Below are 20272 nucleotides of genomic sequence, written 5' to 3' on the forward strand. Positions count from 1 at the left end.
CTTACCTACCTTCTCCCTCTCTTCCTTCTTTCCTTCTTCCTTCCTTCCTCTCCCTCTTTCTTTCTCTCCCTGAAAAACTCTTATTTTATATTTCCAAAGAAAACATGGGAAAATAAATGACAATTCTGTTGGCCTTGCAGGAAAATGCACATTAGAGATCTCAGTATGTGTGTTCAGTCGCTTAGTCGTGTCCGACTCTTTGTGACCCCATGGACTGTAGCCCGCCAGGCTCCTCTGTCCATGAGATTTCCCAGGCAAGAATACTGGAGTGGGTTGCCACTTCTTCCTCCAGGGGATATTTCAGTAAGTTACTCCAAAGGAGCCACGAATGTATTATTAAATTATAATCCAGTGCTAAGCAGGCTTTACTGGGAATGTTCCTTGGTCTTTGAATTGTGCTCTAAGGAGGAAATATTCAGAATATTTCAAAGCACTCATGCTTGTCAAATAAACATAAAAGAAAGGGACCATTTGGCAGTGGGTGAAATGTCATGCAGGCTTCAACATGTGAACTGAAAGGAGCTACTGTAGAGAGCATGACAAGTGAATTTATTAAAATTTGTTCTTAAAATAAGTTACTTTACTTTGAGTGTGTGGACAATGGACCTTGTTTCATGCTTTTGTATTTAGACTTTTAAAGTTTTGGATATACCTTGAAAGAGTTCAACCCTCTCATTTTACAGATAAGAAAACTCAACCCCATGTGAGGATGTGATTTGCTAAGGTCACATTTGTATTTCTATCCCTCAGCATCCTCATCCCAATCATCCCCTATGTTTGCAGAACACTTCAGAGTTTTCAATGTGTTTTGATACACCTTCTGGTGTTTCAGGCTCGCCATGAGTCAGTGGGGGATAATCTTGGGCACAACTTCATTCAAGGGTATTGTAGGAATGCAGTGAGCTAACTTGGCCTTCAGTAAATGTTAGTTATTATTAATATCTTTATTGGGATAAATACTATCTCGTGGAGTCTTGTCTGCAACCCTGGAAGGCGGGCAGCAGAGGCCACCATTTCACTTGTGAGCTTATGGAAAGGCAGATGGGTTAAGTGGCTCATCTGGCTTGTAAGTAGCACAGTCACATCTGGTGGCACATTCTGCCACCCAATACATCAGTCAACCCCTTGAAGATCCTTTCCAACTCTAAAAGTCTATAGCTTCTATAGAAAGGAGTCTTGTGGCCAACCTTTTAAAAACTTTTAATGTCTTTTGGCTCAGAGAACAAGAAAGTAGAAAAAGGTAGGGCTTATAGGAAATAACACTGAAGGGAGCCAGCTTCCTAGGTTTAATAAACCAGTGATGCCCCATCTACTGTGTGTGTATGCTATCTCTCCCTCCCCACCCCATACAGGAAAATAAAAGAAAGACAAAGAGCTAGAACCTTGCAATTCCATTCAGTGAGCAGATGCCACAGGATGAGTGTGAGACAGAAGGAAATGAGCTATACAGGATATACCCAAAGACATGGGTAGTGTACTTGAGGATTTCGTAGGGCTTTTCAAGAATAATTTTAAGGGGATTTTGACTTGACATGACTTTATAATGTCACTTCCACATTAGATATCACACTGCTACTGCTACTAATAGCTGCTACCATTTGCTGAGCAATTATTATATGCCAAAGTCCAAGTGCATTATTTCATTTAATTACCATAACAATCCTATGAAGTAGGTACTTATCTCCATTTTAAATGGGAATTTATAGTAATAGTAATAATAATAACAATTATAACTTCTTGAATATCTAACAGTTCAAACCGGTCACTTGTCCAACGTCTTAATAGATCTCAAGCATCAGATCCAGAAGTTGAGCCCACTTCAGTGAGGTTAAGACATCACTTGTCAAATGCAAAAGGCACTGAGAGGTGATTTCTTATTGGTCATCTTTGTTATCAGTTACTAAGTCTACTTTTTGCCTATAATATGAAGAACAAAAATTTCAAAGAGATCTTCCAAATTTGAGGGATGCTGTTTTTCATAGTGATCTCTGTGCACCAAATCTGGAAACAAGTTATAGACCTGAAGACTACCTGCAAGAACCCATCAACATTGAATGCAAAAGCAAGGATTTTCTGAACAGTTGTGGAAACCATTGAAAATATTTTTCTCTTTTACAACAGACATTAAAGATGAAATCTAGTGCATGCTTCCTCTGTCTCCCTGAGAATCTAATTTAGCTCTTGGGCTGTCTACTTCACATTCATTGTACTTTCTAATTTTACCTTTATTTATTCAAGAACTTTCTCATGTGTTTACCAACCTGGAAGTTGCCTGGACCTCCGACAACTGGAATGTTATGGAGGTTTTTCACGTGAAGAAGTGAAAGAAGTGTTAGTTGCTCAGTCCTGTCTGACTCCGTAATTCCATGGACTATAGCCCATCAGGCTTCTTTGTCCATGGAATTCTCCAGGCAAGAATACTGGAGTGGGTAGCTATTCCCTTCTCCAGGGGATCTTCCTGACCCCTGTAGGTTTGATCAATTATTAGCTCTACTTCTAGCCCCTCTCCCTTCTCTGGAGAACAGAGGGCGGGGCTGAAAATTCTAAGCTTCTAATCATGGCTTGCTCTTTCTGGGAACCAGTCCCCTCCATCCAGGAGCCAGCAAGGAGCCCCTTCTTGCAGAATCCCCCATTAGAACAAAAGATGCTCCTAGTGCTCCTATCATTCAGAAATTTATGAGGATTTTAGGAGCCCTGTGTCAGAGACTGGGGATGAAGACCAAATCAATATTTTGTATTATAAATCACAATGAGGGAGAGACAGAGAAAGGTCTTTACTATCACACAGAATACTCAAAACACTCTGATCACTCTGATACCAGATGTGTGGAGGTTTTCCCCTACCAAGCAATTCTGCAACCCCAGCTGGGTGTCTTACACTTACCTGAATTTTGACACCACCTGAAGAGAACGTCCCATCACACAGGTTAAGGGCTCAGTCCCACAAGACTCTTGCCACCTGACTTCAAATGCCAATCCCAAGTCCAGGTTGTCACTTGTGTTGCCAAAATCTTGGCTCTCTGTGCACCAATGCCAAACAGAAATATGGAGACAAAGTTATGGAGAAGGAAAGGGTGGCTTTATTACTTTGCCAGGCAAAGGGAGAACACAGTAGGCTAGCTGCTCAAGAACAGTGCCTCTCTCTCTGGTGAATTTTGTTGTTGCTCAGTTGCGAAGTCGTGTTCGACTCTTTGTGACCCTATAGACTGCAGCACGCCAGGCCTCTCTGTCCTCCACTATCTCCTGGAGTTTGCTTAAATTTATGTTGGTGATGCTATTTACTTCTCCTTGATAAATAGAGAGAGGTTATATAGTCAGGTGGGCTTCCCAGGTGGCGCCAGTGGTAAAGAACCTGCCTGCAAATGCAGGAGACATAAGAGACACAGGTTCAATCCCTGGGTCAGAAAGATTCTCCGGAGGAGGGCATGGCAACTCACTTCAGTATTCTTGCCTGGAGAATCCCATGGACAGAAGAGCCTGGTGGGCTACAGCCCACGGGGTTGCAAAGAGTCAAACACAACTAAAGCGACTTAGCACACACAGGGTCTTAGGTGGTTCAGTCTCCTAATCTAATGAGCCTCTAAAAGTAAAAGTGAAAGTCACTCAGTTGTGTCCAACTCTTTTCGACCCCATGGACTGTAGCCTGCCAGGCTCCTCTGTCTATGGGAATTCTCCAGGCAAGAATACTGGAGTGAGTAGCTGTACCCTCCTTCAGGGGATATTCTCAACCCAGAGATCAAACCCAGGTCTCCCACATTGCAGGCAGATTCTTTACCAGCTGAGCCACCAGGGAAGCCCAAGAATACTGGAGTGGGTAGCCTATCCCTTCTCCAGTGGATATCCCTGACCCAGTAATCGAACCGGGATCTCCTGCATTGCAGGCAGATTCTTTACCAACTGAGCTATGAGGGCTCTAGGCCCTTTAATCTTGCTTCAGGTGGTTTTGTGGCTGCTCCTCTCTTGATTAGCAACTGTTCTGCCCTTTGGAACTCAGAGACGGTTATGGAAGCTGGAGTCTGGCTTACAATAAATGGGGGACAAAAAGGCCTCCATTCCTGTGGGCCACATAAGGCCCTGTTCAGCATCACTTGTGATTCTGACCAGTTGGCTATAAATGTATAAATCTGAGTTTCCCATTTTTCTGATTGCATCTTCTGGGAAGGTGACATATCTCACCTCCATGGGCATAGAAACTCCTGCACTCAGGACCCTCTGACTTTACCCTGTGTCTCTGTTCATCAGACTGTTCGTCTGCATCCTTTATCATATCCTTTTATAAATTGGTAAAAATAAGTCAGTGTTTCTCTGAGTTCCTTGAGCTACATGAGTATATTAATCCAACTTGAGGAGAGAGCTCTGAGAAACTCAGATTTATAGCCGATCTGTCAGAAGTCCAATGGGAAGTCTTGTGGGACTGAGCCCTTAACCAATGGGATCCGATGCTCTCTCCAGGTAGATAGTGCCAGAATTCAGTTAAAGTGTAGGACACCCAGCTGGTGTCACAGAGAATTGCTTGGCAGGGAAAAACCAGCCACATACTTGGTATCAGAGTGATCAGAGTGTTATGAGTATTCTATGTCATAGTCAAGAAAGACACAAGAGGAGAGCTGTAGATTTTTTCAAATTCATTTTCTCCCTCTCCCTATCTCTGTTTCCATGGAGAATCCTGACTAATACAGCCACCAAAGTCCAATAACAGTAACATATACAAGTGCAAAAGCTTCAGCTCTAACAGGATTGAGTGGACCTAGAGCCCCATCCATTCAGAGCCTCTCTCTTCTCCTGTGTTCCAGAGTTTTGATGAAAACCATTTATCTAGGGTCACCTCTTAGCTCTTAAGCTCAAGGAATTTTTTTCTTTTTCTCCTAAAGAAAGGTGTCAATTGAAAAGTAAAAATATTTCAGCATATACTCTTAACTTCAGAGCTAATTACATTATTTACAAAGTTATTTACATTATCTGTTATTGCCACAAACTTAATGGCTTAAAACAACACAAAATTAGGGACTTCCCTGGCAGTCCATCCAGTGGTTAGGACTCCACACTTCCACTGCAGGAGGCACAGGTTCAATCCCTGGTCGAGTAACTGAGATCCCACATGCCATGTGGCACAACCAAAAAAGAAAAAAATCTCCACAGATTTATTATCTTATAGTTTTGTAGGTCAGAAGTCCAAAATGGATCGCACTGGGCTAAAATCAAGGAGAGCAGGGCTACAATTCCTTCTGGAAGCTCCAGGGGAGAATCTGTTCACTTGCCTTTGCTGCTGCTCCAAGCCACTTACATTCCTTGGTTCATGCATCTCCCTCCATCTCCAAAGCTAGAAGTGAAGGATCTTCAAATGTCCTTCTGACCCTGACACCTTACTCTCTTGCCTCCCTCTTTCACTTATAAGGACTCCTGTGATTACACTGGGCATGACTGAATAATCCAGGATAATACCCCTTCATCTTACAGTCAGCTGATTCAGTTCAGTTCAGTCGCTCAGTCATGTCCGACTCTTTGCAACCCCATGAATCGCAGCACGCCAGGCCTCCCTGTCCATCACCGACTCCGGGCGACCATAATTCCATCTACAACCTTAATTACCCTTTGCCATGTGCAAAAGCATATCCACAGGTTCTGGAAATTAAGACATGGACACCCTTGAGGGCCATTATTTTCATTAGCACACTATTCCTTAGTTGTAGCCACAGAGAACAGTTTTGTTTTTTTCCCCCCAGAAACACTTATGACCTCTGAGCCACGAGGGAAGCACTTATGTATATGCAAGTGTTAATTCCTGTATAATCCTCTCAATTTGTTTATACATGCAGATGCTTTTAAACATGATACTGTTCTGTAACTTTTTATTCAATTAAAATATATTTTGATCTTTTTAATATCATCCCCTATAGGGTCACCTAATTTTTGGTCCACTTAAACAAGAGGATAATTATTGCTGTTAACCATAAAGGGCATTGGTTACAGTAAAAATATCCATCAGAGATGAGTCCCAGCTTGTGTGATCCTCTACAGGCCATCAAAGTCTCATCCAATGATGCAAAGCTCAGAGTCACTCTGCAAAGTGCAGCAAAAGAAGACAAATCAAATACCAGTACTGATGATAATGTGGCATGTCTGATTCCAGTGACTACAAAAATTTATTTGCTTCAACAAATTTTCCTTTAAAATTAAAAAGAAAATATGTGCATTATTAAAATAACTTAAGAGTATAAAAGGATGTACAGTGAAAACTAGATCTCCTTATTAACCAAGGGCCCACAAAACCACTACTCTTAACTGTATCCTGTGTGGCCTTCTAGAAAATTTTTATGCATATATAAGCACAAATATATATATAGATAGATATAGATATAGATATGTATCCTTTTGAGGGCAAGATTTCAGAGTATACTATACTCAATGCTCTGTGAAACTTGCTTTTTAAAAAGACTTGTCACTTTGAGTTAATTGTAGGTTTACATGTTTTAAGAAATAAAACAGAGAATCCCATATAGCCTTTACCAGTTCTCCCAATGGTCACATCTTACCTACTGAATACTGTCACAACTAGGAAATTAACATTGATACAATCCACTGACATTATTCAGTTTTCAACAGTTTTACATGCATTCCTGTTGTGTGTGTGTATTTAACTTTATGCAAAGTTGTCACATGTGTAGATACATGTGATTACCACCATAGTCAAAATATAGAACAGTTAGATTACAAAGATCCCTTGTGCTACCCTTTTAGAGCCACAGCCATTTCCCTCCCTCCTCCAACACCCTTAAGCCTTGACAACCACACTTCTATTCTCCATCTCTATAGTTTTGTCATTTCAGAAATATTATATAAATAGAATCATACAGTATATTACCTTTTGAGATTGTCTTTTCTCATTCATCATCGTTCTCTGGAGATTCATTCAGATTGTTGTGTATCAGTTTTTTATCCCTTCTTACTGCTTAGTAGTATTCCACGACAGTATGGATATACCATTTTTTTTTTAACCATTTTAAAGTTGAAGGACATTTTGGTTTCTTCCAATTTAGGGCTATGATGAATAAATGTTACTTCATTTCTTTACCAAAAAAACCCTGTGACTTAGCACTGCCTACATCAGGGATTTTTTATTCTGGGGTCCATGTACTCCTAGAGAGTCAATAAACTTCCTGCAATTATAAATTTGCCATTTTATGATGGCCTGATTTCCATTTTTTCCAATTCTGATCAGAGGTTAATATGTTCAAGGTACTGAAAATAAATGACATGACCTCTTGCTCCATTTCTCTGTACAAGTGGCAAATATGCTCTGTGCTTCCTACTTCTGTAACCAGGTCAGGGCTTCTCCTGCTTATGACTAAGTGGCTAATTTTGTCTGATTTTAGAGGAAGGAGTAAGAAGTCCATTTTGGCCTTAAGATCATGCTAAATTCTCCAACACAGCTTTATTATTAACAAAGCTCCTACTTTGATTCTGATTCACATGTATATTTCTCTTTTGGCTCAGATCCCGTTAAGGGAGGGATGTGATTCATTACCATCCTTGACCCCCTCCCTCACCACATACAGAGTTTTTCATTCAGTGTTCAGAGGATTCCATCATACCACACACACTCCTTAAGAACCTACAGGATCAAGTCCACAGCCCTTCACCTGGGATTCAAGTTCTTCTCAAATCTGCCTCTCCAAATTTATCCCCCAGTGCTTTCCATAACAAACCATCTGCTTCTCTCAAACCAGTCCATCCATCTTTATTCCAACCACTGAATTGTTACTCAGCCATTTCCTCTCCAAGAGATGCTCCCCACAATCCTATCCATATTTCAGAGCCACATACTTCTCAGTGAAAACTCTCCTGGCTATTCCAGCATGGAATCTGAATTTACTTATCTTCTAATGTAAAGTTAATGTCAATTTCCTCCTTCTTTGTCTACGCATGTATTCTCCCCACAACCAGATCTGTGAGTCTCTGAAAAACAGATCATACCATCACTTCGTCCCCTCAAAGCTTAACATGGGTTAGAATCACAATAAATATCTGTGGCTAGAATTTATCTTCTCTTATTCCTCTATTCAGAGCACGAGCTAGAGGTTTTAAGGGCGTTAAATTGCTCTTATCCACCATTAATAACAGCAATGTGTGTGTTAGTCGCTCAGTTGTGTCTGACTCTTTGGACCTCATGGACCGGACCGTAGCCCACCAGGCTCCTCTGTCCATGGGATTCTCCAGGCAAGAATACTGGAGTGGATTGCCATTTCCTTACCCAGAATAATAGCAATAGATTGTCATAAAAAATACATCAACAGCTTCTATTTATTAGGCACTTAGTCTCTGAGAGGCACCAGGCTTTATCGGGGTTATCATGGACTTTTCATACCCTTTTTAGAGATGAAGAAATTGAGGTTGAGATTCAGAAAGCTTAGGTAATTTATTCAAGGTCCACGAGCCCATAAGTGGCAGGGCCAGGACTAAACCTAGGTCTGACTGAACTTGGAAACCACTGTTTCTCAACTTTGGCTGCACAACACAGGCTTTAAAAATACTGACGACTGGGTTCCACCCCCAGAGATTCTGATGTAATTGGCATGGGTTGCAGCCTTGGCACTGGGAGTTTTAAAAGCTCCCCAGGTGATGCAAATTGCAGCCAGGGCTGGGCTATTCATTTCGACACTCCCCACTCTCCAGTCTCCAGCATGGGGAACATTGTCAGTGGGGGTGAGATAGTGAGAACCTCTGTTTACTGAGCTGCTTCAGCCCAAGCAAGAACTCAGAGCCAGAGGTGTGTGATTTTAAAAAAATGCAGGTTCTCCTCCAGATATGCAGACTTGTACAGAGGCTCCTATGGATGGGTTTTAAGCTAATTCTATGGGAATCTCAGATGACAGGGTGACCCCAGTTGACATCTAACTTCACAGACATGCCCTGCCTGCCCCAGATGGTCATCTGTTTACCCTATGATTGCTATTTGAAAGCCTGGGCAAGGCCTCCTTTTTTAAACTGTCAAGCCTCAAGAGCTTGAAATGTTTAAATAAAATATTTTAAAGTTGTTGATGGAAACAGGGAGGCATCTTCCATAAGTAAGGCCTTATCATTTGGTCTCCTGAGTCAGCAAAATATCACAATCTCCTCTGGGCCCAGAGCAGGCCTCCTGGGAAGAAGAGTCAGTGAGTCTGGTACAGGTCGAAGTCCCTCTCTGCAGGGCCATCAGGAAAGGCCGTGCTGAGATGAGAGCCCAAAGGACCAGTCCAGCCAGTCTTCTGGGAGGTCCTGGAAAGGTTTTCTTACTGCTCAGGAACTCGGTCCCCTCTGAGGGATTCTCTGCCTCCACCCAGGCTCTACTCCTTCAGGGACCCAGAGCAGGAATGCTGAAGCAAGCTCTCCCTTGGCCCAAGGCCCACAGACATAGGAACCTCACCAGTGTGGGTATTACTGGTGCCATAGTAGCAGCCATAGGTGATAGGCTAGCCCAGGAGAGGTAGCGATGGGGTAATTGGACTCATAACCTGGTGACTGCAGCCTGCTGGCGGGGCTCCCGACCAGCTCTGGCCTTGCCAGGAACAGTGGCTACATGGTACTGAACTCTGTGTGCCAGGCACTAGGCGCCTTACTGTGTGATACGACACTCTTAGTTGTCCAAAGGGGTTTTTCTCCCGTTCCCTGTTAGTAAAATTCACCCTTTTGAGGTGCACAGTTCAATGGATTTTATCACACAATCACCACCAGAATAAGATGTGGAATCTCTCCATCACCCCCCAGAGTTTCTGCAAATCCCTTCACAGTCAATCCCCTAACTCCTACCCTGAGCCCCTGGCAACCACTAATCTGATTTCTGTCTCTGTAGTTGCCTGTTCTCTTGGAATCGTAGCTAAGGACCTGAAACTTAAAGCAAAAGACACTCAATACCCCACATTCTAAGTTCAGAGGACCAGCAACTCCTAGCACCTGCTACCAGCCCACATCACTGTGGGAAAATCAAATTTATGCCCCAGGGCCCAGTTGACAGAAGAGGTCTAGTTGGGGGCTGTGAAATGTTTCCATTCCCTAAGCCAAGAGATGGGAAACTCTAAGAGATCTGCTCATAAAAACAAGGGTTATCAGAAGTCACCCACCGTCTTACTAAAATGGAGACTGACATCTGTCCTTCCTCTGAAAGCTGCAAAGCTCCCATGTTGGCACCCTGATGCTGCTGGGCCACACGGGAAGGGACATCAGGAGAGATGGAGATCTGGGACACTGCCAGGTAGAAAAGGGGCCAAAGCCTCAATGTCCTGATCTTGAGGAGTAGGATATATATGGCACTTGTCTGCAAGCCCAGGAATTGTCCCAAAATGATAGATAAGATTGGGACCCATGATCTTGCCCAAAACTACCTTGTTATGGGGGGAAAGAGTTTCACACCTCAGTGGAATGTGGTCTTATGCCTGTATCAGGAGCATACTGCAATTGAGGGATATTTACTGGGAAATATGAAAGAAAGAAAATGAAACTATTTAAGTATATACCCCTAATAAGTGGAGATGCCTCATTTCTCCATTAATCCTAAAAACACCCTATATGGTAACTACTTTTATTATTCCTATTTTAGCTGAAGCAATTGAAGATCAGAGAGGGCAAGTAATGTGTCCGAGGCTACACAGCAGGTAAATAAATGACAGAACCATGATTTGGACCCACGTCTTCGTGACTCTAAAAGCTATGTGCCTTTCTCTACATCTGGCTTCCTTCTAGGTGTGTCTTAGGAAGGGAGGAGAGACATCATCACATGGTAGTGAGATTCCAGAGAAGACTCAAGTGTCCAATATAAGTGTTAGATCCCTATATTCTTCCCATTGGTGACCTTCCCTCCATCCCCCACACTTTCACTACCAGAACCTTGGTTCTTCAGAACGACCCTTCTGAGGTTCTGGGTCACTTCTTGCTCTAAGGTTTTATCAATATTCTTCTTTTCACTTCACATTGGAACCTTTTGACCTACTCTGACCACACACCCAAACACCAAGCTGCCCCCTTGTCTAGGTCTCTGCAGCTATCTCCATCCCTCCATGCTTGGCTCTGCTCCTAATGAGAAGCCTCCAGCTCCACTACTAGGCCCCCAGTTCCCACCATGGGAAACTGGGCTTTACTCTGAGATCTGACATAAATGCTTCCCAGCAAGCTTTCATCTCAGTATGAGAGTATAACTCAGTAAGAGCTGGTCAGTTTTTTAAACAATCATGTGATACTCAGTTTATGTACTTAACAAAACCTCTTCTTCAATGATACAAAATAATCTTCTCAAGCAGATGGTTACTGTAGCCCTAGCACAGGAAAGAAATATCCACCCTAAGCTTCTTGCTAAGTACTTGCCACATGAGTTGTGTCCTACTATGGTACGTATAGGAATTCCCTTAACATCAGTACTACAATTCCTTTCTTAAGAGCATTTATGTAACGAATAGCAGCAAACATTGAGCATTCATTTATGAAGATCTTAAAGCCGAAGCAACACTACATGCCAGTCCAGTTTCACAGGTGCTGCTAAAGCAATGCCAAGATTGCTGTATCAGGATTCACTAGGCCTAAGGATTTTCTATGTTGAAAGGTGGGTGTTAGGCAATGCAATGAAACCTTGTTACATTTATATGAATTTGAAAAAATGCTGTAGCCACTATTTATAATCTCTTTTTCTTTGATGAAAATATTGGCCAATCCAAATCCTCTTGTGCTTGAGGTCTCTTTTCTCCAGTTCCTTGTATTTTAAATTAACAAGGTGATCTTGTTAAATGATGCTAATTGCTAGCTAGTTGGATCACCTTAGAACGTGGCCTCATTCCAAAAAATGTAAAAATAGAAAGAATGCAAATGGTGTCAACAATCAGGTATATACAGTCCAGGACACTGCTATTGAACGGAACCAAAAGATGGGAGATTGATAGAAAAGGATGTGTCCCTCATTGGTACATGCATGCTCAGTTGCTCAGTCATGTCTGACTCTTTACAACCCCATGGACTGTAGCCCAGCAGGCTCCTCTGTCCATGGGATTTCCCAGGCAGAATACTGGAGTGGGTTGCCATGTCCTCCTCCAGGGGATCTTCCTGACCCAGGGATCAAACCTGCGTCTCCTGCATTGGCAGGCAGATTCTTTACCACTGAGCCACGTAGGAAGCCCATCCCTTTTCGATATCAGCCTCCAAAAGATGAGGACTCCCTAGACCTCTTGAGATTCCTTTACTACTCTACCAAGCACCCAGGAATCCATGCCAATATTTTTTCTAAAGTTAAGCTTCAATCAGATGCTTAACCATGCCTTTTAAGTTTTTTGTCATTTACAGATAGTTACTTTTGTACTCTGATGTTGTAAAAAACGCTTCATCATGAAGGAGATTCATAGAAAGATTATGGAAGCAGTTACCACAATTCCACATCAAGATGATGGCTATGTGGGGATTCCAGCCTATACAGATTAAAACAAGGAGTTGTCCTCCCCCTGGAGTCCCTAGATGAGTCATCCAGAGATTTTTACTCCCTGACAAGCAGGGTCGACATCCCTACTCAGCCTTGAAGCAGTTACAGAAGACAAACCACCACCCCTCTGCTTCCCATAAGAATATGAGAGTAAAATCTCTGATGGGAGGATGAAACAGGAGGGAAGGGTCAGGGCACAAACTTTGAAAGAATGACATAGCCATAGAAAATGATATAAACTGATTAGAACCAAATGGGTCCAAGATGGTGGATTGAGTAGACTTCCACTAGGTCTTGAGTCTCAGTATATGCTCACTGTAACACATCAGTAAGCTACGTGACACACTCACCAGTGCCATGACAATTCTGAGGCAGACCATCAAAGATCAAAAAGTGGGCAGTGGTCCAATTCCTGAAAATCACCACCCCTTCTCCAAAATAATTGGAATAATCCTCCCACTCCCTGTGAAATTACCCAGCTCATAAAAACTAACCAAGCCATATTTCAAGGCTGCTCTCATCTTCTGAGACAGATAGAGTCTGTAGATGGAGTGTTTCTTTCTGAATAAATCTACTTCTTACCTATCCAAAAAAAAAAAAAAAAACAACAACTTAACCTTCAACTGATGGTGATTAAGCCACTAAGTCGTATCTGACTCTTGTGACCCCATGAACTGTGGCCCACCAGGCTCCTCTGTCCTCTGTCCATGGGATTTTCTAGGCAAGAATATGGGTTGCTGTTCAGTCACTAAGTCATTTCCGACTCTTTGCGACCCCAGGCACTGCAGCACACCAAGTTTCCCTTTCTTTCACTATCTCCCGGAGTTTGCTCAGATTCATGTCCATTGAGTCAGTGATGCCATCCAACCATCTCATCCTCTGTCACCCCCTTCTCCTGCCCTCAATCTTTCCCAGAATCAGGGTCTTTTCCAATGAGCCAGCTCTTCACATTAGGTGGCCAAAGTGTTGAGCTTCAGCTTCAGCATCAGTCCTTCCAGTGAATATTTAGGGTTGATTTCCTTTAGGATTGACTGGTTTCCATGGAATCTTTCAGGCGATGGGTCCATAGCCCACTAGGGGAGAGGTGCACTGGCTGGCTGTGATAGAAGCAAAGAAGCTGATGAGTGGCTGTCTCTGCAGTGTTGTCCAAAGCCTCAGTTAGACTCTTCTTTCTTGGGCAGATAAGGCACAGGGGCCTTGAAACCATCACCACCTTCCCTCCCAATACCTTTCATTACTCCTGCAGACTTGGCTGTGGAAGGTCAGGCAGCCATGTGAAGGAGAGGCTACAGGGGCTCAAAGTTCCATCTGGAATTGACTCTGGACCTATGTTAAGAATTCAACATCCATTTTCACACCCTACTTTTTGAATTGAGTTATGACTTGTATGCAGTACACAAATTATAGCTCAGTGAATTTTTATGTGTGCATACCCTGGTTTGATTCCTGGGTTGGGAAGATCCCCTGGAGAAGGTATGGGCTACCCACTCCAGTATTCTTGGGCTTCCCTGGTGGCTCAGATGGTAAAGAATCCACCTGTGATATGGGAGACCTGGGTTCGATCCCTGGGTTGTAAAGATCCCCTGGAGGAGGGAATGGCAACCCACTGCAGTATTCTTGCCTGGAGAATCCCCATGCAAAGAGGAGCCTGGTGGGCTGCAGTCCACAGGGTCACAAAGAGTCAAACATGACTGAGCAAGTAAGCACAGCATAACAGATCTGTGAAATTACCACCTGGGTCAAGATTGGGAATTGCCAGCATCCCAGAGCTGCCCTCACCAGTACCTGCTTTCCTGGCAAAGGGAACTATTATTCTATCTTCTCTCACCTACATTAGTTTCTGCTTGTTTTTGGTCTTAATTTCAAAGGACTCATATAATAAGTACTCTTGTGTCTACCTTATTTTGCTCAACAGCATGAGATACATCCATGGTTATATCAGTAGTTTATTTTTCATTGATATTTAGTATTCTATTGTATGAATTATGGTACTTTATTTTTTCATTTTATGATTGCTAGATTTGCTATTTCTAAGTTTTTTACTCTTATGAATAGCTTTGTTTAACTCAATGAAGCTATGAGCCATGCTGTGCAGGGCCACCCAAGACAGATGGGTCATGGCAGAGAGTTCTGACAAAATGTGGTCCACTGGAGAAGGGAATGGCAAACCACTCCAGTATTCTTGCCTCAGGAATCCCATGAACAATATGAAAAGAATACTGGCATGGGTAGCCATTTCCTTCTTTAGGGAATCTTCCCTACCCAGGGATCAAACCTGGCTCCTGCATTGCAGGAGGATTCAGGGAAACCCCAAACTTCAACTATTGGGTAAAAAAATTGACCAGAATTATGTCAGCTTCTATTTTCCTATGGATCAACTGGCTTTGACACACTACCTCACCTGGACATCTGGTTTCTGGATACTCACTGTTGATGACCTTTTTGTCATTGACATGTGTCTTAGTTTGGGATGCTATAACAAACACCAAAGACTTAGCAACTTAAGCAACAACTATTTATTTCTCTTGGTTCTAGAGGCTCAAGATTAAAGTGCTGGCATGACCAAGTTCTTGGTGAGGGCTCTCCCCTTGTTATGTCCTCATGTGGCCTTTTCTTGGAACAGGTTGAAGGAACAGAGTCATCACCTGTCTCTTCCTCTTTTTTTATAAGGGCATTAAGCCCATCATGGAGGCTCCATCCTCGTGACCTAATCTAACCCTAATTATAGATACCTCCTAAAGGCCGCACCTCCAAATACTATCACACTGAGGGTTAGAGCATCAACATATGAATTTGGGAGGGGGAACACAACCCATTATGGTAATTTCTTCTGTCTTGCCTAGATCAGTTAAATATCCTCGTTGGCTTCTGCCATCCCAGAATCCTCTCATCTCCATTGATACTGGGGGAGGGGGGCAGTTCCACCACAGCATCTCCTACTGTCAATCCGGGTCTAGAGAAGACAGCTACTATTGATCTTCTCAGAGAAGCTAGTATTCCTGTTCACCAGTGCATTCCTGGTGAAGAAATATCTTCCAAGCCTTCCCAGCAAACATGACAATGTTTATCTGGCAGTTTATCTGGTCTCACATTGTAACTCTATCCTAACATTGCCACATCCCTGACACTTTGAACTTTCTGACTCCTTCCCCAATATCTAATCAGCTCTGGCACATCCACTTTGTTTGTTGTGACCATTGTTTGTCCTCCCTCTTCCCTCGTTCCTCAGCCTCAACTTGCCATTCCAGCGGCAGGTTAGTACTGCTAACCATGGGTCCTTACCAGGGCATGAAACCCCGAGTCATAGGAAAGTGCTTCTAGGTCAGTGAGTTCTCCTCTTCCACCTTTATATTTATCCCCATCACCCCTGACTATCCAACTATCCTAACTAAGGTAGGGGCAGTCTTGGTCTCAACCCTGGGCCCAGTGCTGCCCATTCCCTGCTAAGGAATAAGTGAACAAGGAGAGGCCAGCTGGGAACCACTATTTATAAAAAAATTCTAGGGTCTCTCAGGGATCAACAAAGAGGAAATATTGGGTCCCTAAGAACTTGGAGGGGGTGGGTGGCCCTTGACAATATAATGAGGTAAGATGTGTCTAGAAGGCCTTGGCTGCCTTGCTGGATTCACCAGCCACAGGGCTGGACCAGAGCTCCTATTGTTGTTGTTGTTACTGAACGATAAATCGTGTCTGACTCTTTGTGACCCCACGGAGTGCAACATGCCAAGCTCCTCTGTCCTTCACTATCTCCCAGAGTTTGCTCAAATTCATATCCACTGAGTTGGTGATGCTCCTGACCTTCCCTGTATTCTGCTCCTTTCAGTTCCCTTGCAGATGAGACCTTGCAGGTGGGACCATTCCTCACTCATCCTGAGTGTTCTTCATGCCCACCCTCTTATTGATCTCCCACAGACAGTCACCAAATACATTCTGCCCTGGACTCTCACTTTAGTGGGTCCCCTCCCCTCCAACCCCAAGGCTGCCACCCCAACTCCAATGGCCTGCCCTCTTTAGCCTTCTGATGGCAAAGGCCCTGCCTCCAGTGCCCCACTGATCCCAGAACCTATTTCCCTCTCCCTGCTCCTGCTGTTTCTCTGTCTCATGGCAGCTGAGAGCATACTGTCACATGATCAGAGGAGGGACATTTAGAATTTCAGAACTTTGTTGAACTCAGAGAGATGGTGAGCCATAGTTGGGCCCTGGGATTAAGTCTGCAGCAGGCCCCTTGCTGCTGTTGCTGCTGCTAAGTCACTTCAGTTGTGTCCGACTCTGTGCGACCCCATAGACGGCAGCCCACCAGGCCCCACTGTCCCTGGGATTCTCCAGGCAAGAACACTGGAGTGGGTTGCCATTTCCTCCTCCAATGCGTGAAAGTGAAAAGTGAAAATGAAGTCGCTCAGTCATGTCCAACTCTTAGCAACCCCATGGACTGCAGCCTACCAGGCTCCTCCGTCCATGGGATTTTCCAGGCAAGAGTACTGGAGTGGGGTGCCATTGCCTTCTCCTTGCCCCCAAACAGACAACAGCTACTTGAATGAGCCACCAGAGGGCAACAGCTGCTCTGTTCTCTAAACATTGCTTTTTTTCCCCTTATGACAGAGATTTTACACAGTCATGAATACGCAATTGTTTGTAGAACATTTTAAAAAGCCATGTGACTTTGAGGCAGTGACTGGGTCTTTGGTCGTTCCTCAGAGACCCTTCCCTCTCCTTCCTCCCTCTACGTTAGTGCGGCTACAGCTTCAAGGGTATGATGGGGACCCTCATCCCTCTGCCCTGCCTGGGCCTTCTCACCTTTGGTATCTACTGCCCCTGTGTTCCCTGCTGTATTTTGGTACAAAACTTGGGATCTATGTATTATAGGCTAAACTGTGTCCTCCCCTAAATTCATATGTTGAAATTCTAAGTCTTGGTACCTCATAAAGTAACTGTATTTGGAGATAGGGCCTTTAAAGAGGTGGTTAAGGGTAAATGTGGGGAGGAGGGGGGCGTCATGAAGGTGGGTCCTAAACCAATCTGACTGTTGTCCTTATAAGAAGAAGAAATTTGGATACACAGAGAGACATCATGGATGCCCTCACTCAGAGGGAAGATCACATGAAGATACAGCCAGAAAGCATCCATGTGCAATCCAAGAAAAGAGGCCTCAGGAAAAACCACCCTGCTGACACTTAGGTCTCTGACTTCTAACCTCCAGAGCCGTGAGGAACTAAATTTCTGTTGTTTAAGTCACTCAGTCTGTGGCATTTCATGATGACTACTCGACAGACTAATAAGCTATGTCACTGCTAACATTTTTCGTTTTCTCTCTCTCTCAGTCTGTCTCTCTCTCTCTCATTATATATACATGTGTGTGTGTGTGTGAAGTGAAGTGAAGTCGCTCAGTCGTGTCCGACTCTTTGTGACCCCGTGGACTGTAGCCCACCAGGCTCCTCCACCCATGGGATTCTCCAGGCAAGAATACTGGAGTGGGTTGCCATTTCTTCTCCAATGTGTATACTATATATATATATATATATATATATATATATATATACGTGGGTTGCCATTTCTTCTCCAATGTGTATACTATATATATATATATATATATATATATATATATACACACACACACACACACACACACATATACATATACATTACACAGGTACAATTTGATGTAGCTCTGTGTCCTGCCCTTTTCATAATTCTGTAACATATTTATCCCATATTATTAAAAATCTGACAGAATATGATTTTTAATGTTTATAAATCTAAGTCCATTGGGTATACCATAATATATCAAAATTTCCAAATTCTTGTTGTTGTTCAGTCACTGTGTCTGACTCTGCAACCACATGGACTGCAGTATGCCAGGCTCCTCTGTCCTCCACTATCTCCTAGAGTTTGCTCAAACTCATCTCCATTGAGTCAATGATGCTATCTAACCATCTCATCCTCTGCTGCCCCCTTCTCCTTTTGCCTTCCATCTTTCCCAGCATCAGGGTCTTTTTGAATGAGTTGACTCTTTGCATCAGGTGACCAAAGTATTGGAGCTTCAGCTTGAGCATCAGCCCTTCCAGTGATTATTCAGGGTTGATTTCCTTTAGTTCTCCTTGTTCTCCTTGTTGTCCAAGGGACTCTCAAGAGTATTCTCCAACGCCACAGTTCAAAAGCATCAATTCTTCGGCACTCAGCCTTTCTTATGGTCCAACTCTCACATCCCTATATGACTACTGGAAAAAACATAGCTTTGACAATACAGACATTTGTTGGCAAAGTAATGTCTCTGCTTTTTAATACACTGCCTAGGTTTGTCATAGCTTTTCTTCCAAGGAGCAAGCATCTTTTAATTTCATGGCTGCAGTCACTGTCCACAGTGATTTTGGAGCCCAAGAAAGTAAAATCTGCCACTGCTTCCACTTTTTCCCCTTCTATGAAGTGATGAGACTTTGCCGTAAAGTGATGGGACCAGATGCCATGATCTCAGTTTTTTTGAATGTTGAGTTTTAAGCCAGCTTTTTCACTCCCTTGTTTCACTTTCATCAAGAGACTCTTTAGTCCCTCTTCCCTTTCTGCCAATAGTGTAGTATCATGTCCATATTTGAGATTATTGATATTTCTCCCAGAAACCTTGATTCTGGCTTGTGCTTAATCCAGCCTGGCATTTCTTATGATGTACCCTACATATAAGTTAAATAAGCAGGGTGACAATATACAGCCTTGACGTACTCCTGATAGCTTACAGTGAATGGTGTCAGATTTGTAATCTCAGAAGAAGATTTAGCTTCAGAACCAGGGACCAGGCTTGACTACTCATAGCAGAGTTCTATTAAAGAAAGAAAAGGGACAGAGAAAGCTTCTGACATAGACATAAGAAGAGGGCTGGAGAGTGCCCCCTTCGATAGTCTTATCAAGGCCTTATATGCTTTTTCCTGACCCACTCCCACAACATAAGTCTTAAGATAATGGGATTAGAAATAACAGTAGAAAGATCTTACCAGACCCATGGGCTTCCCTGGTGGCTTAGATGGTAAAGCATCTGCCTGCAATGTGGAGACCCGGGTTTGATCCCTGGGTCAGGAAGATCCCCTGGAGAAGGAAATGGCAACCCACTCCAGGACTCTCGCCTGGAAAATTCCATGGATGGAATGGGGTTGAAAAGAGCCAGACATGACTTAACGACTTCACTTCACTCACCAGACCACTCCCATAATATTCATTTTAAGATAACAAGATTAGTTCTTGTTAAGGAGAAACATGTCCTTGAGCAAGATACATTGTTTTATTGACTAAGACAAAGCAGTGTAGATAAGACGTTTGTCCTTTTTTCCTCCTTGAGAGCCTGGGACCCCTTTCTCCTCAAGGGGCCTGGACCCCTTCCTCCTCAAGGGCCCCGGACTCTTTATCAACCTACTTAGGAATTGACTCTCTCACTCCTTTCCCAATTTTGAACCAGTCCATTGTTCCATGTCTAGTTGTAACTGTTGCTTCTTGAGCCACATACAAGTTTCTCAGGAGACAGGTAAGGTGGTCTGGTATACCCATCTCTTTAAGAATTTTCCATCATTTGTTTGATCCACACAAGTCAAAGGCCTTAGTGTAGTCAACAAAGCAGATGTTTTCCTAGAATTTCCTTGCTTTCTCCATGATCCATGATTGCCATATGCTGGCAATTTGATCTCTCGTTCCTCTGCCTTTTCTAAATCCAGCTTGAACATCTGGAAGTTCTTGGTTCACATACTGCTGAAGCCTAGCTTGAAGAATTTTGAGCATAACTTTGCTGGCATGTGAAATGTGTGCAATTGCACAGTAGTTTGAACATTCTTTGGCATTGCCTTTCTTTGGGATTGGAATGAA

Source organism: Bos javanicus, chromosome X (genome assembly GCF_032452875.1).
Source record: "Bos javanicus breed banteng chromosome X, ARS-OSU_banteng_1.0, whole genome shotgun sequence".
NCBI classification, from domain to species: Eukaryota; Metazoa; Chordata; class Mammalia; order Artiodactyla; family Bovidae; genus Bos; species Bos javanicus.